The sequence below is a fragment of the Pleurodeles waltl genome, chromosome 4_1 (genome assembly GCF_031143425.1).
Source record: "Pleurodeles waltl isolate 20211129_DDA chromosome 4_1, aPleWal1.hap1.20221129, whole genome shotgun sequence".
Classification (NCBI taxonomy): Eukaryota; Metazoa; Chordata; class Amphibia; order Caudata; family Salamandridae; genus Pleurodeles; species Pleurodeles waltl.
In genome coordinates, this window is record NC_090442.1 from 978,789,624 (window position 1) to 978,806,875 (window position 17,252).

The window sequence follows — 17,252 nt, forward strand, 5'->3', positions numbered from 1 at the left end:
AGCGCCAAAAGCACCTGAGCTAGGGTCAGCATCTTGAACTTTTCCTGTTTGAGGAACCAATTCAAGATCCTTAGGTCCAGGATCGGTCTGAACTGACCATCCTTCTTGGGAATCAGGAAGTATCTCGAGTAACAACCTTGACCCCTTTCCTGCTCTGGGACCAACTCCACCGCGCCCTTTGAAAGGAGGACTTGAACCTCCTGTTCTAACAACAGGAGGTGTTCTTCTGAACAATAAGATGGGCGGGCGGGATGGGGGGCAGAAACTCCCGAAAGGGTAGGGTATAGCCTTTCCTCACAATGCTGGTAATCCAGGAGTCTGATGTTATGACCTCCCACTTGTGGAGAAAATTCAGTAACCTCCCCCCTACAGGAGTGGAGTGAAAGGGAATTGGTGGAAGCCTAAGGCTGCTTCCCCTGCTGCACCCCTCCAGAGGATGAGGAAGAGGCAGAGTGCTGCTGAGTGGCTCCCCTAGTACGGACCCTACCCCTCCTTCTGAAAGATCTATAGGAGAGAGCAGAGGTGGGTTGCTGGAATTTCCCTCGAAAGGAGGAGGAGGAGGAACCACAAACAAATCCTCGAAACCTCCTAACAAATCTGGAGGAAGTAAAAGAAGTGGCTTGCAAGCCCAGCGACTTGGCCGTGGCCCTACTCTCTTTAAACCTTTCTAAGGCCGAGTCTGCCGTGGCACCAAACAGCTTGTCACCGTCAAAAGGAAGGTCCAATAGGGTCGACTGCACATCAGAGGAAAATCCAGAGCTACGAAGCCAGGCCTGCCTCCTCATAACCACAGCAGTGCCCATTGCTCTAGCAACCGAGTCAGATGTATCCAACCCAGATTGAATAACCTGGGTTGCAGCTGCCTGAGCGTCAGAGACCAGGCTCAACAATTCCTGAGGAACCTCTGTGTGCGTCGATTTAATCTCGTCCATCAGGGCATAAATGTATCTTCCTAAAATGCATGTAGCATTGGTGGACTTCAACGCCATGCTACATGACAAGAACACCTTTTTGGATGACATGTCCATCTTTTTAGAGTCTCTATCCGAGGGTACAGCTGGAAAGGGCCCAGGAGCAGATCTTGCTGAGCACGAAGCCTGGACCACCAGGCTTTCAGGTGTTGGATGTCTGGAAAGAAAACCTAGGTCAGCCGGTGCAACCCGATACCTCCGAGCCACAGAACTATTGACGGCTGAAGAAGACACTGGCTTCTTACAGACTTCCAGAATGGGGTCCAGTAGTGCTTCATTGAAAGGCAAAAGTGGCTCTGCAGATGTAGAAGCAGGGTGCAACACTTCCGTCAAGATGTTCTGCTTGGCCTCAGTAACTGGCAAAGGGAGGTCCAGAAAGTCCGCTGCCTTTCTGATGACAGAATGAAAAGTGGCCGCCTCCTCTGTATACTCCCCAGGTGATGACAAGTCCCATTCAGGGGAGGTATCCAGACCACTAGCAGTGTCAAGTCCATGGAGACCCTCACGAGAGTCCTCGATCTCCCCTTCCTCCAAGGCTTGCCTCTGGTATTCCTGTTCTTCAAGGAGGCGAAGAGCAAGCCTCCTCGAGTGCAGCCTCTCCTCTATCCTCGGCATCACCATGGCATCAGCGGACATCGAAGAATGATGCCGATCCTCGGATCCGTCAGACACCGGGTCTACAGGCACCATGGTTCTCTTCGGCGGCGAACGAGGAGCCGGACGGTGTGAAGCCTGTCCCGGAGTCGGAGGAGGTCTAGTCGGCGTCACTGGCTGAGACATCGAAGCCGCAGGAGCCGAAGCCATCGGAGCCGAAGCCTCAGGAGCCGAAGCCACCGGAGCCCATACCGGCGCCGAGCCCATGTTCCCCAGGGGGAGAAAGGGCATAAAGGGTGCCGGTCGAAGTGGAGCCGGAGCACCCATGTTGAAGGCCAAAGGGCCCGAAGGACCAGCCGGTCCACCACCTGGAGCCATCTGTTGGAAGCTGGAAAACATTGCATTCAGGAATGCGGTACTATCAGCTCCAGGGGCCGGAAAAGCCGGGTACTGGGGTGCCTGGTTCGAAGGCGACACCGACGCCGGTCTCGACGTCTGCAAAGAAGGAGAAAACATCTGAGGTTGCGGAACCTCGAACACTGAAGGAGGATGGCCCGATGACATGGGTGAAGTCGGTGAAGCCGGAGATGGTAACGGCGTCGTCGGCTGGGGAGTGACAGTAGGACTGACTTCCCAAGTCTTACGACGTCGAGTTGATGGAGACCTCGATGGAGACCTCTCCCTACTCGACCGGCGCTGTGATTCTCGACGACGCCGGGAGTCCCGATGACGCCGATGAGACTTCGGTGACGACGACTTTCGGTGATGTCTCTTCTCCTTCTTTTTCGATTTTGCAAGAAAAAGCTTGGCCTCACGGTCTTTCAGGGCCTTAGGATTCATATGTTGACAAGAATCGCACTTATCAACATCGTGGTCGGAACTAAGACACCACAAGCAGTCAGAATGTGGGTCCGTTACTGACATTTTGCCACCACACTCACGGCAGGGCTTGAATCCTGACTTTCTTTGCGACATTGTTATGTCCCAAAGTAAAAAAAGCCAAAAACACACTGTAACTGTCGATACAGCAACAGTAGCTCCCTAGAAGATAACCGTTTCGAATGGCACGGAAAAAAGGGAACTGATGTAGGCACGTCGGCGAGGACCTCTTATTGCCTGTATGACGTCAGACGGCGTCGTGTGGGCAATTGTGACGTCCTCGTCGACGTGCAGAAGCTAGGAAGATGATTTCCGTCGAGTGCTGGTGCAATGGGAGTATTCATTAGGTGAGGAATCCACAGGTAGTTGTATCCATCAGAATGTGTTGTTTGAGAACACAATGCTGAACTAAGCAAAACAGTTAGATAGAAGAAATTAAAACAAGACCGTAAAACTGGTTATTGTAAAAATAACAATGCGAAGGGGAATAAAATATATCTAGGTCAAGGGGCACAGTGGCCTAGTGTATTAAACTAACGTGCATGGGGCTATAACTAAAATGGCTACACAACAATACCACATCTCTATTATATTCCTGGAGAGAATAGGCGAAGATGCACTATTAGGATTAAAAGGGAATCTAATGTCTTAATGATTTTTCAAAGGCATAATTTTCTGTCTTCTTTGCAGGAGACATGAAGGAGGACAAGGAAAATTGTGAGGATAGCTCACTATCCCATAAAGCAAAGTCTGGTCTGGTTTCCCCACTCAGGAAGGGATATGAATCTTCCTGCAACTATTTATTTTGTGTCAGATTTTAGTCTAGTGTTGCCATATTATGTTTTCAGAACACAGATTCAGACCTACTGAATGAATTTCATAAATCGGTATCAAACATTGTTTTCTCTGATGTATCTATGAATTCTAAGGGAAAACATGCCTTCCTTTCCTCTTACTTCAAAGGAATTTCAGTTGATGTGTTAAGAGTGGAGATTGACCTACTCAAGGCTGAACATTTGTATGCATTGCCCTACCAAGATTCCATGTGTTTCCAGGTCACAATGGGTGGCCTCTATCTCTTCTGGTCCCACACACTACTATTCATCTAAATGAGCTGTGTAATTGCACATCGAAAAACAGTTCAGGAATAATGAATACTACAATGTAACAAATGGAACCTTAAAGGGCTTGCTCGCTGAATTATTATCTATGCTTGAAGTAAGTAATTGTTGATGGCCACAGATAAATATTTGGGGGTCTTGTGGTCAAAAAGATTTTAGTAATCATGTGTGAAAAGAATGAATTCTCTAAGGAGCATGAACTGGTGGTGACACTAAACTTGAAGTAATAGGCTACAACCATAAGTAGGGTCTTTCATTCTAAACAGCCACAAAATAGTTACTGGGAACATTTTCAATTGTAAAGAAAAGTAAAGAGCCAATCCTATCCTTTCTTCTCCATCAGCAGATGTATATGCTTCTGTGTGTACTTAATTTATTGGGCAGCTGAGAGGATCTATGGTAGGAAAGGACAGGATCTAGTCCCCGGCCCCCTGATATACCTTTGTAAAAAAATTGTTGGCCAGAGATTTAAGATTTTTGATATGTGTTTTTGTTTTATTTGAGAAGTAATTTAGCTTGGGTAGATATTGCTGATCCGGGCCAAATTGTCCTGGACAACATGATGTAATATTTCAGGAACCGTGAGATCTATATACTTCATTTTGGTGTAAAAAAGAATCGACCTTTATAGCAATGAAACAAATAATGTTTTTTAATCCTTTTAATGTTACACGACACAATGTTTATGATCTCAATATGATAACAAAAATGTCTATCACTTCTGTTTTAGACATATTTTCATTGTTCAGTTTATTTGTTTTGGCAATCGCTTGTGGTACATTTGAAGAACGGTGAACATTTGAGAAGAGCATATTGACAGGGACCTTTTTTTGTAGCACAGGTTTGGCGTGTACATGCACATGTAAGTTCTGTGGGTAGATGCTTTAGATATTTTGTAGGTTTTAGCACCCCCACCAATATCTTCCCAACCAAATCACATGGATCTTTCTTTACATATGCATGATCCAAAACATAGTCCACAATGAGGACACCTTTTTCAAATTGAAATTCTTCAGCTGAAAGTTTTTTTTCAAGCTCTTGTACAAGTTTGTGCTTCACTGGTTTGGTTGCAGCATCTACATCAAATAATGCATTTGTTGGAAGAAGTTCATGTGATAGAAAGTCCTTGATGATTTCACCCCTTTCTTCTGCTACATCCATCTCTCTATGTGCTTGCAAAAGTTGTTTCTTTGTAACCTGTTTTTTTGTAATGACTGGTTAGACAAAACTCTTATTATGGCAATTAATGCGTGGAAGTTTAGCTTTAATGATTATGTTAAACAGCTTTTTCTCTTTCAATACATAGCTTTCCTGCTTCAGTTCTGCATATAGTTTCCATCCATGTTCCAGGCCATCTAGGAGACATGTCTTTATATCGTTATCCACATACTGTTTTGGTCATGAAGTTGTGTAGCCGCACAGGCTCATTCATTTTGAAGGGTTTTCCTTGCTGCTGCATGAAATGAAGAAGCCTGTCAACATGTTTATTAAAAAACTTTCCCTTCTCTTTCCCACAAATTTGTGGTGAGGAACAGTTTCACGATGGTCCATTCATTTTGAATTTGTCATCTCTCTGAAAACATTGCAAATAGAAAGGATTTCATGGCAAACTAGCTGCCATTGAGCAACATATTCACTTTTACATGTCTGACCAACAATTCCTTTGGAGGTTGTCTTATCTCTGGATTGTCTCTTCCAGTTTCATATCTGGAGCCACAGCATTGAACCATCCCTTTCTGTATTTCATCAAAAAATGTCTTTGGATGAATTTTCTGTAGAGGTATGGTTTTTCACCTCTCTTCTTCACTCTTTCCAAATACCAGGACCCATATCTCAGGTAATTTATGCAATCAAATTTGTGAAACACAGTAATCAGTGAATCCACAGTTTTCACGTCTCGATCAGCATGCACTAAGTTTTTCACCAGAGCTATCATTTGTAAAACATTTCCCCAGTACTTGCAAAGTTCTGATTTTGTTTCACCTTCTTTGACAAACTGTACAAACTTGTTTTTTAGGTTTTCTGATTTTGAACAGAGTGTATTGAACATAGGATGGCTTTGCATTATGTCTTTTGAATGAAGTACATCCAGTGCCTTGTTCACTTCTGAGATAAGATATGCAAAACCTAATTTGCCATTCTTGTTCCAGAAAGCATTCCAACGCTATGTTTCTATAGCCTCAGATATGATGAGCATACCTTGTAACAAACGGACATAATAAAATCCGCTCAATACTGACTGAACAGTTTAGCTTCTAAACATTTCAGCCTCAATAAGAGCATTGTCTACGCCACATCTACTGAGATAACTTCCTGCACACCGCAACGCACTTTTTTGTCAAGTGAAAAATGCCCATCATTGGATAAAGATCATCAAATTCTACTGGATTGCTAAAAAAATGGCAGCTACAATATGGGAAACACCTTCATCGAATGCAATTGGCAGGATAGGCTGGTCTTCAAGCTGAGCACGCACATTTTGGAAATATTTTAGAGCTATGCATATTATAGGGTAGTTTGTGACTGGAGGTGGTAATACTGTAAAAACCCAACTTTCATCAGTGGGACAGCAGAAATTCTAGCCCACACAGGAACGGGCTTTCCTTCATTCTTTAGTCCATACTGAAAAGCAATAGGATATATCCAGTTAAATCAGCTTTACAGACTGCAGTATCAGGTAGCAGAAGATCCATGTACTCAGCCATTTTAAACTTTCTGGTAGACTGGGACGTGCTGATGACTTGTAGGGATTTTGCACATGCTGGCAAGGTAGTTGGGTTATAAGTTTGCAGCTTTGTTTGTTTATGCCTGCAGCTGACACAGATTGTGTTCCAGAAGCTACTTCATTGGTAGTCTTGAAAAAAATACCATGACAGTATCATGTGTGCTGGATGTTCCAGACGAAGAAGAGCGGTCTGCAAAATCAAAATTATGAAGAGTGGCAATTTTGAAGCCTTTCCTGGTAAAGTGGTGTGCTGTTGGATTCACAAACTTTTACAGCATGAGCTGCTAACATGTTCCTGCCCTGTACTATGTATTATAACTTGTTGATACACAATCCTATTTACTGAAGTGATTAGCGATCTACTGTTACACTTGTCATTGATTGCCTGGGCAGTCATCATGTGTATCAGAGTTTTCTTATTGCCATGATATAATTAATAAAACATCATTTGAAAAGATAGTACATTTGCACAGCATAAGCCTGTCAGTTCATGGGATTGTCTTCCACTTCTTCACTTATATCTTCAAAGCCATCATCAATGTTGTCGGATTCTGTTCTGAACTCAAGAACTTTAGTTTGTAACAGTTTTGCTTTGCTGATATTAAACAATGATGTAAAACATGTTAAGACAACAACAGGCCTTCTTGTTGACTCCCATGATTTGCAGAGCTTTGAGGCACCACAGAATTTGTCATAAATCCAAAATCCAAATCTTCCAGGATGTTTATTAAAATGGTTCCTGCTGATATTACTGCATCCTGTGATCTTATTTTAGCAGCAAAAACTTCAGGAATCAAATCAACAGAGAACACCATAAGTGACTATCTTTTTGTTAGACTGACCAAAAAAAATCTGTCATTGTAGATTCTCACCGGAAAATCTTAATTTAATTATTATGGATCAATACAGTTTCATCAATGATGACCATTATTTCTCTGAGTGTGAACCTGTAGCCAGCACTCGAGTGGTTTTAAACTGTCCTTTGCTTTTTCAAAGAGTGCAAACTTAACTGAAGGCTGGCGGTTACAATACTGCTGGGAGCTCATTCTACATTCATATTTTCGCATGTATGCATGCATGCAGTTCAGGTGGGTGTACAAATCTGTGGCATATACATTCATCTCACTGTTTAGATCAGCAACTCAGCTGAAAACGTGAAGAAACTAGCATTAGACAAAAACATGTTTGCCCTTTGAGACTTACATACTTTGTACTTTTGTCAATCCCTTTGGCCCCTGTTCTGGCTAATCCACAGATAACACATTGAAGATCTTCTGCTTTCTGATCAGTTGTTTGATGTGGACAACGGCTAGCCATCAATCTTCTAAGGGGATGGGCATTGGGCTTGACTGTTGTCGCTTTCTCAGAAGACTCGGATTCTTGTTATGATTCACTGGTTTCTGATATTTTTTAGCAAGTTTTTTCTAGGCTTTTTTTCCATTGCATATGACTTGTAGCGCTTGTAGCTACAATGCCAAAATATTTCCTCTTCACCCATTAGTTTCAATCTTTTGTGAACTTCGTCTTGCTGTATTGCTGCAGAATCTCAAACTCTCTTCTTTCCAGCTGCAATTGATGATAGCTTTTCTTTCAGATTAGTTTTGCATAGGACACATTTTTCTTTGCTGAAGGAGTCCTCAGATTTTGTAATTAGCAATACCCTGTCAGGAGGTAAAGATCGTCTGCTACCACCTCCTTTACTCATGTGTACACATTTGAATCTACTGAAAACCTGAAACAAGAACAATATTAAAACATATTACCAGTATGAGGGCTAAAACACATCATAATAGAGCCGTCATTTTGGAAAACGGAGGAAGGGTTGCTCTGAGGAGTTATTGTTGGTCTCTATAAGACTACTTAACCCACAAAACGTATCTTTGATACCACAATGAAGTATATAGGTCTCATGGTTCCTGAAATATTACATCATCTCTGCAACACATCCACCAGTTTCAAAAACGTTGTCCAGAAAAAAATCAACCCGGATTAGCAGTGTCTACCCAAGCTAAATTACTTCTCTAATGACACAAAAATACAAATCAAAAATAAGATTTTCTGGACAACAATGTTTTTTTTTTTTTTTACAGGGGTATATCAAGGGGCCAGGACTAAATGTTACGTGGCTTATCTTGAGAATTTTCATAAGAAGAAGAAAGATTTAAGTTGCCTAAGAGAGTACAATAGTCTCTGGACCCTTTATGTATTTGCCAGCTGAGGAAACCCTAGCTAATTTCACACACTTTAGCATGACAAGGATACAATCATGAAATACAATTCTCATGTATATCCTTCTGATGAACATTTTTTTCTACTGGTCCTGCAACATTTGATGATGAACAGGCTAGGTTTCAAAGCTGCAGCAATGGAGAAACAAAATGTTTTCTTGAAAAATATTTTACTCCCACTGTTATCACAAGCATACAATTCATTGAGTTTTGATGTCACTTTCACTGATGTGAACTGTCCCAGTAACTGTGTTAGTAGGCATCCAAAGCATTTTGTAAAAGCTTCAATTTGAAAGGAAGGAGCCTAGCTCTATTGAAGACCCCCTTTCTCTGCATAGATAAAGAATACGTTGAGTTGCTTTGTGACAGAGCAAACGGCCCATCCATTTATGGACTGCTACAGTATAAGTATGTTGATTTATATCCCTTTTTGTGATGAGGACTTATAATTGAAGAGGATTTTCTTTAGCAAAGAAAAGTGAAGGCTCCGGCAAAGTATATAGGCATGCTATTTGAGAAAACCTCAAGCAGATCCAGAAAGTGTTAAAAGGTAATTTCAATGAAGATTAATAGGTCAGATCAATTATATAAAGGGGACTGTTGGATATTTTATATTTCATGGGCCTGTTAATTGAAATCAGATAAAGTTTATGATCAGTGAGTTTTTTATGGTGGCAGGGTTCATACACTGCAAACTATGTTAGTAATAAATTATTTCAAGTGAACCCTTTTGATTTCTAGGCATTTACTCATGCCCCATCTTTCCAAAAGCATATTCAGGTTGCATTCTGCATATCTCTATCCTATCCTAGACCATTATCTCTTAACAGGTTTACACAAGGCACATTTTTAATCTCTTAGAAACTGCATAATGAAACTTAGTGCCATGATTATTCAATTGTTAAAGATAAAGCAAAACACATTAATAAACATTCAAAGGTGGTTCTAGGTGCCGGGAGCTGGATTTGGTGAGGTCATCAGTAACAGATCAATAACTACTCTGGTCTGTCGCTGTCCACTGTGTTTTATTACAATGATGGTTGGCTGAGTAGTAATGAGTTCAACATGTGCCCAGTGATAGGTTGGTATGGAATAGTTTTATTGTGTTGTCACGCTTCTTTTTTCCTCCATCGCCTTCCCTACACATGTGGCACATACCCTTTAAATAGTAACTGTATCTGCTCTCTTTTCAATTCAACTGGTTTCTTCTTATTGGTTTTTAGTCTATTGACTGACAGTAAGGCTCTAAATACTCTAAAATTAAATTCATGCATTAGGTTCATAGTTTGTTAAACCACCAGTAACATGTAGTTTATAATGTTAACATGCAATTATAAGTATTGCCTTCTCCCTGTAGATCAATGGGCTACATTATTGAGCTCTATGATTACTATAGACGATGCAGGCTCCTTCGGTTATTTATGTTTCATGATGAGGCTGTACACATTGTAAAGTGGCCGCCACGGGAGGAGCGTTTTTCACATGATCAATCACATCTCATTTTTAAGTTTTACTTGCGAGTAAACAAGCTTAGCGTTTGTGCTGAGTACCTGAATTCTCATATCAGGAAGCTACAGAAGCAGACGATTGGTGTTTCCCGTGTAGAGGTAGGTGCTCGACTGTTTGGAGGCCAAATGATATGTGAACCTACATCAAAAAATACTTGGTTGTGATATTTTGGTTTTAGAGCACCACTTTGTTTCTCATAGGTTTAAGTCCCCTGTATTTTGCTTGCATTTTGCAGTAGCTCAGTGTTAGGAATCTGTTATGAGTATAGTAAGGCTGAGCTGAGGTAGAGCTACTTTGGATAACATTAAATGATATACTTTATTCATTGACTCGTTTCAACTTTTTTTTTTTTATTTGGTTTGGTTTTTAGACAATACCTAGGTGATTGTATATGGTGTTTATTGGCCCTTTAGGTCCTTTGGTTAAGCTTTTTTTAGTTCACTGGAAGGTTATTGGTCATTCGGGTGATTTGTTTTGTATACACAGGGTGTGGTTCTGTGTTTCCACTGGGGTCCACTTGTGTGGTTTATTGTCAACACTCTTTTTGGGTGTATTGGGGTTTGGCAGGCAGTGCACATGGTGTGATCTTATTTTTTAGAACATACTGTTTTAGTTCTGGATTTATTTTGTGCAGGTGTGACCTTGTGTTGACTATTCTTTCAACACTGAGTCCTGAGGATGGTCTTGCAGACCCTTTGGCCACTGAAGACCGAAACGTCGACAATCCCTCCCCATTGACATGCCATAATGGGAATTAAGAAACAGTATTTTTGGACTACGCGTTAATAAATTGTTGCTGTCAAGAGGGGGATTAACATCCCCCCTGGATCCTTAGACTTGGCATTCAATACCGGTTGTATGAGATCTCAGTGATGGATGTACAGTGTTGATGGAATAATTGATGTACAAATGTCTATACACTTGACTCTAATAACCATATAGGTTTTGTTTCCAAATACAGTAAGTGTACACAGTCTTTGGTTATTTGTTGGATATTGGATCTATTTGATCAATGTGATTGAATATGATAAATTGTGCTTAAATAATGACTCTAGGAACATTTGTTTTTTGAGAATTGTCTGTACCCAGTTCCTTGGGGGAATAGTGGGTAGCCCTGTGTATCTTTAGAAAGCCCACTGGAAGCATGTCATTTATAGGCCCTGGGTATGTGGTATACCACTCTGCAGGGGAGATAAGTAAATTAAGTATGCCAATGTGGTGTAAGCCAATCGAACCATGTTTAGGGGAGTGAGCACAAGCACTTTAGCTCTGGTTAGCAGTGGTCCTAAGGCCAACAAAAACGAATTTCAGCAAAAATTGAAGGTAAGTAGGCAAACGTTTTGGGGAAGACCACCATGGAACTGACATGTCTAACAGATATACTTTGTTTCCCATGGTGTCTAAAATGACACTCTGCAAAGTTATGTTTTGTGATGGTTTTAGGGAAGAGGTTTGCCTGTTTAATGTAAGGTTCAATTGACTGAAGATAAGCCTTAGTTGTTTCTTTGCAGACTGACGAGAAGGACCATTTATCAATCAGTCATTGCAGTCAGGAATACTTGATGGCCTTCTTGTCTCAAATAAGCTACTACTGCAGCAACAGATTAAGTGAAGATGTGAGGGACTGATTCCAGATTAAAAGAGAGAACTTTAAATTGGTAATGGCTGCTGAACACTTTAAATGTCAAACATGTCTGGTGTTTTGGATGTAGGGGGACATGAAAATAAGCATCTTGGTGATCCAATGTGATCCAATGTTGTCACAATCTTTGTGAACAAGGAGCCACAGAATTTATTGTAGTGTAACTGTGTAAAATGATTGTTTCTTCAGGTAGATTTGTAGTTCTTTGAGCTTTAACATAGGTCTCCATACTCCGGATTACTTTTTTATTAGGAAAAAACCTGAAAAGACACTAAAATTCTTCTGATAAAAAGGTAATTTTTTTGAGCTTTAACATAGGTCTCCATACTCCGGATTACTTTTTTATTAGGAAAAAACCTGAAAAGACACTAAAATTCTTCTGATAAAAAGGTAATTTTTTATATAATTTAGATGATTTCCAATTGTAGTAAATGAAGATGAGAGAGAAATCTTCTTTGGGGTGAAGTATGAGGAGGTCTTTTGATGAATTCCAAAGTGTGGCCAAATCATACTCGGTCTATGACCCAACTTTCAGCTGTAATTAGATTTCAATTTAAAAAGAAATTTGTGACGCAACTTCTTACTGTGTTCTTTTTTAACAGCTTTGTGGCTCTGACTTTGCCCTCTGACAGAGTCCTTAGTTTGAGGCCTATGTTTCCTTTGTGGGTCTTAGTTCGAGTAATCAGCTGAAGGGGGGGGTGGTATTGGTGTCGCTGTTGATAGTGCTGATGATAGGGCTGTTAATGATATTGATATGGTTAATACCTGCGTGACTGAAAACCTCCTTTATAAGAAAATTGTCCTCTCCCTCTAGTCCCTCGAACGTTCTGATGCCTTCGCTGTAAAATACAGGTGATCTGGTAGTACTGTTATCAGCCTTAATCGACTGTGGTACATCATCTACATGTTTGCCAGAGAGCCCCATCATAACGCATATTAAGGATATTGCTTTAGACCCCAGTTCTGAATAATGCTGATTTCAGCCATCCCTGCCTTCAGAGGATAGCTGCTAGTTGTTGGACCTCTGTAGATGTTATATCTAATGCACAGTTGATCATTTCTGATGTTGTTTTTTCCTCTTCAAGAAGAAATTTCTTGGCTTCTAATTGTTTATCTTCAAGTAAAAAGTCCACGTAAGCACTGATATTTTACCATATTTGACAATCATAGCGTCTGATAATTGCTAAGTAGTTAGCCGATCTGACTGTGGATGAAGCTGTGATGGAAAACCTTTCCCTATATTATCCAGAGGCCTTCCTTCCGTGTCTGTAGGAGTCTTGCATGGTACGGGTGGATTTCTTGAATGGCGTTGAGCTGTTGCAATGCTACAGAGTCAGCATTAGGATGTCTAATGCGACAGACTGGAGTGTTGTCTGTGCCATATGCTTCTTATCCAGATGAGGAATTATTGATGATACCATCACTGAATTTTTCATTATTATAATTCCCTCATTCCAAATAAAATCTATAATGGGTATTGTCTTAACCGACATGTGTGACGGTTCATCAACATTATACAGAAAGCTGTCAGTTTACTTGTCTGAAATAGTTATGTCCAATCTTTTAAAAGCCGTTTACAAAAGTGCATAAAATCTACCAATATCATCTGGTGGTGAATCAGCTGGTTGAGAAGTAGGTGGTGCAGAAATGGGAGCTATTACTCATCCCACTCTTATCCCATGTCTTGGTCCTCATGCACTCCCCCTCCTCTCTGTCAATGTCTGAATATGAGCCTTCATGTGTCGATGGTGGAATAACCTTTGGTTGTGGTGTTTGATGTTTTGGACTCGTAATATTTTTAAGAGTATGAGGAGTTTGTTTGAGGAAAGTTTGTGGTAATTTGCCAGCATATATCTCAAACTCCTAGAGCTCTAGCGGCCAGCATCATCTCCTCTTGCATATTCTTGCTCAAATGGCTCATATTTGTAAAAATCTTTCTTAACTTCTGGGTGTCAGGGTGTCCAGGGAAGTATTCACCCCTCCATGAAGTAATCATCCTGATATTTAACATGGAGGTCAGTTGAGCTGTATGCTGGGCCAAATTGTCCATCATTATTAACATGATTAGACTTGTCTAAATAAATAAATAAGTGATTTAGTGGTAGAGGCAACAATATGCTAGGGGATATATGCTCAGATATGAAGGGCATAGGAATGCCTTAAAAAAAAAAAAACAATGGAATAATTGTTTCTCCTGTCAACCATATCGTTAATTAAGTAAAGTCTGTGGCTTTCTTGTCAAATGTCTGGTCGTTTGGCGAGGTGGATGTCTTTTCTGCTGAAAGAGCCAAGCCACTGATGTTGTTGTTGTCACTATCTTCGACACTGGTGTTGATGTTCATTCTGCAGATATAAGTTTTGTTACTGGCGTCAACAAGTTTTTTTGTTGATGGCTTTGTAGACTTTAATGGTTTCATCATCGACGATTCAGTTGATGATGGACTTTTAAAAGTAATAAGTACCTTACTTGATGGAGTTGGAGGTTCAGATTGTGATCTTGAAGAATCATCATCCTTAGATGCTTTAAAGATAGGCTATGCTATTCAGAGAGTACATGTCTCTTTTTCAAGTGTTTTTTGGAGGGTCTTCTTCAATGTAATGTTTTTTTTTTAGTGATCCTCATTAGTTTTAAGCTTTATAGGCCATTGCAGTAGCCTACCTTCTCAATCCTTGGTGGAAAAAATGTGACAGATCTTACAGGCTTTCACCTTATGAGACAGGTAAAGGCAATACATACATTCCTTGTGGGGAGTTTGTGGGGTGGAGTTTCTGAAAAAAGCCTCTTCTTCCCACAAGAACCACAAATCCTAAAAAGTCTCTTTTTTGCAGTTTCTGCCATAGTGTCCTGTCAGAATCTTAGTAGTTAGTCTTAGACAAAACAAGTACACAGTGGTTTCTATTGGCAAAGTGGAATACATTTGAAAAATTATATTTTCCCTGAAAAGAACTGAGCTAAGCTCAAGGATACTACCATCACACAATGTGTGGCTGAAAATCTGCAGTACGGTAGCAATTCAGGGGGGGGGGGGGGTTAACAGGGTGCTGCAACCTGATTGGCTGAAGTTCAGTAATTTTTAAAATATTAATTGGTTACTGCATATGATGTTTTACCGCCTATTTGATCTATGTACAACACAGCACTGCTTTCTATTTATACTGTGTGACTCCTGCTTTGAAAAAGGGGAATGCTTGAAGCATGTGAATCTATGAAACATCCAATAATGGAGAAATGTATTTTTAAGAGACGAGAAATAATAGCATACACGTGAATTAGAGAGATAATGCACTCTAACATATTTCTATTTTTGTGACCATCTCAGCATCACGCAGTAAATTCACATTTAATATGAAAATTAGGATTAATAATTGGAAAATATTTTATGTCCAAATGTCAAAGCTGTAGATGATGGAATCATAGGAGAGTTATCCTAGCATTTTTTTTACCACCAATACAAATATGTGAGAAAAGAACCTTGCTTCTAACCAATGAAGTGGCAGCATGCTGATATTAGAGGTTCCCTACGAAGTATAAAGATCCACCAGCATCATATAGACCAATCTTGCTCCTAAAAATTGAATGCAAAATATATTCTAACATCTTAGTGAAGCAGCTGGTCAAATTTGCTGCTAATCAACAAAACGTCTGCACTGGTAGAAACAAATCGTTTTCAGGCATAGAGATTTCAACAAACACATCCTAAATCATGAATGAACAAAAGCAACACGATATTTAAATATTTATGCTACTTAGTGTATACAAGACACAGAAAAAATAAATTTGCTTAAAGCTCACATTTGAAAAGTGGAAACAAAGTATTATGTCACTTCTTAATACGTAAACATCAAACAATGTGGAGTGAGCTTGCTCTTGTATCGACAGGGTTCATGCACATTGACTCTTCCATATTACTTTACTAACAAATGCAACTGGATTTGCAGCTATGAATAATTTGTGATCTGGACAAATCAGTTCTCAGCTGGTGGAATGTGTTACAGAAATTAGGCTGCTATCTTGTTGGGTCTTGTGGTAATCAGTACACAATGCAGCAAAGTCCTCTGACATGGCAATAATTGTGTATACTTCCAAAGAGATGTGCTGCTGCTTTATACCTTCAGTTTAAATGCTTATAGATGACCCAAGTGCATGGGTGTGTGTCACCCACATCAACCTGGAGGCTTTGCCATTGAAAAGGTAGCTGAGAGGTATATCCTCTTTTTACACAAAAGTGTAGTTCATATTGTAAATTATGTTTAAATCCCTAAAAACAATACATCCACCAGGCCCTGTGCTCGACCTGCCAGGGATCTCTCCTGGAACACTTGGTATTGTTTCACAATCGAGTGCTTCAGCATTCAATCCTTCATTCTGAAATCCGTTCGCATGCCAAACGGATCTTTTCCACTTGCTAAGTTTCTGTTGATACAACTTGCAGGAATCCTAGTGTACATTTAGCTTCTTCTACTTGAGTAAAAAACACGCAGACACTGAACTGCTTCTCCTCCTCTCCAGTCTGTCTTTGGTGCTGGACTTCATATTTTCCCTCTTGTGGAGAAGCACTGGATGGTTCAGCAAAGTCTCTTGTGCAGCATAAGGAAGTACAACCAATAAGCAGCTCAGAACACGCTTTAATGTGTAAATTAAAGACCAGAGAGGAAGCCTGTGGACTATGAAGAAGGTCATCATCTTGTAGCTAAGTGCACCAGATTCACAGCCTTGTGAGGAAGGCCACGGACTTAGTGCATCAAAAACAAGTTGCGTCCAGAGTCGTGTTAGATGTTCCTGAACGTGCTTCCTGGCCCTCGATCGCCGGCCCGACCACCCCCGGGGGCATATTTTTTAACATGAAGGTAGGTGTCCCCGGGAGTGGGGGGGGGGGAGGCACGATCGCGCTAAATCAGGCCCCCCCCGGGCTTAATTTTTTTTTTTAAAGAAAAGAAAATAAAGAAATTGTCAGGGGGTCGCCCGTGGGCAGGGCGACCCCCTGTGGGAGCAATCCTTTTTTTTTAGTAGTTGTAGGGTTTCCCTGGGGGCTATTTTGGCCCCCAATGAAACCATACAACTACTAAAACGATATATATATATATATATATCTATATATATATATTTATATATATAGATCTATATATATATATAAATATATCTACATGGCTATATCTATAGATAGATCTTTATATATGTATATATAGATATCTCTCTCTCTCTCTCTCTCTCTCTATATATATATATATATATATAGAGAGAGAGAGAGAGATCGATCTATCTATAGATATATCTATGTAGATATATATATATATAGATCACTTTTGTCAATGCATGTGTGGTTTCCCTGGGGGCTGCGATCAGCCCCCAGGAAAACCAGACACACAAATAAAAGGGATCTATACATATATTTATATATATATTTGCCACCAGTTGTCTTGCAGTTGCAGCTTGCGTCTTCAAAGCAATGCACATACTTCAACTGACGCATTTCAACTGTAGCTTTTAGGCAGCAATATAAAAATCAAGTAAGTCTTGTGATTATGTTTCTGCTACAAAAGGATCAGACTTTTGTCTAGTGGCAGTTTTAGTGCCATAAAGAC

At 40.4% G+C, this 17,252-nt stretch overlaps 1 protein-coding gene across 1 annotated transcript in view; it reads right to left on the reverse strand.

The window, feature by feature from the left end:
• The window catches only part of CPNE8 (copine 8), a 934,223-nt gene that overhangs the window by 278,560 nt on the left and 638,411 nt on the right, over positions 1-17,252 (reverse strand). The window lies entirely within an intron of this gene.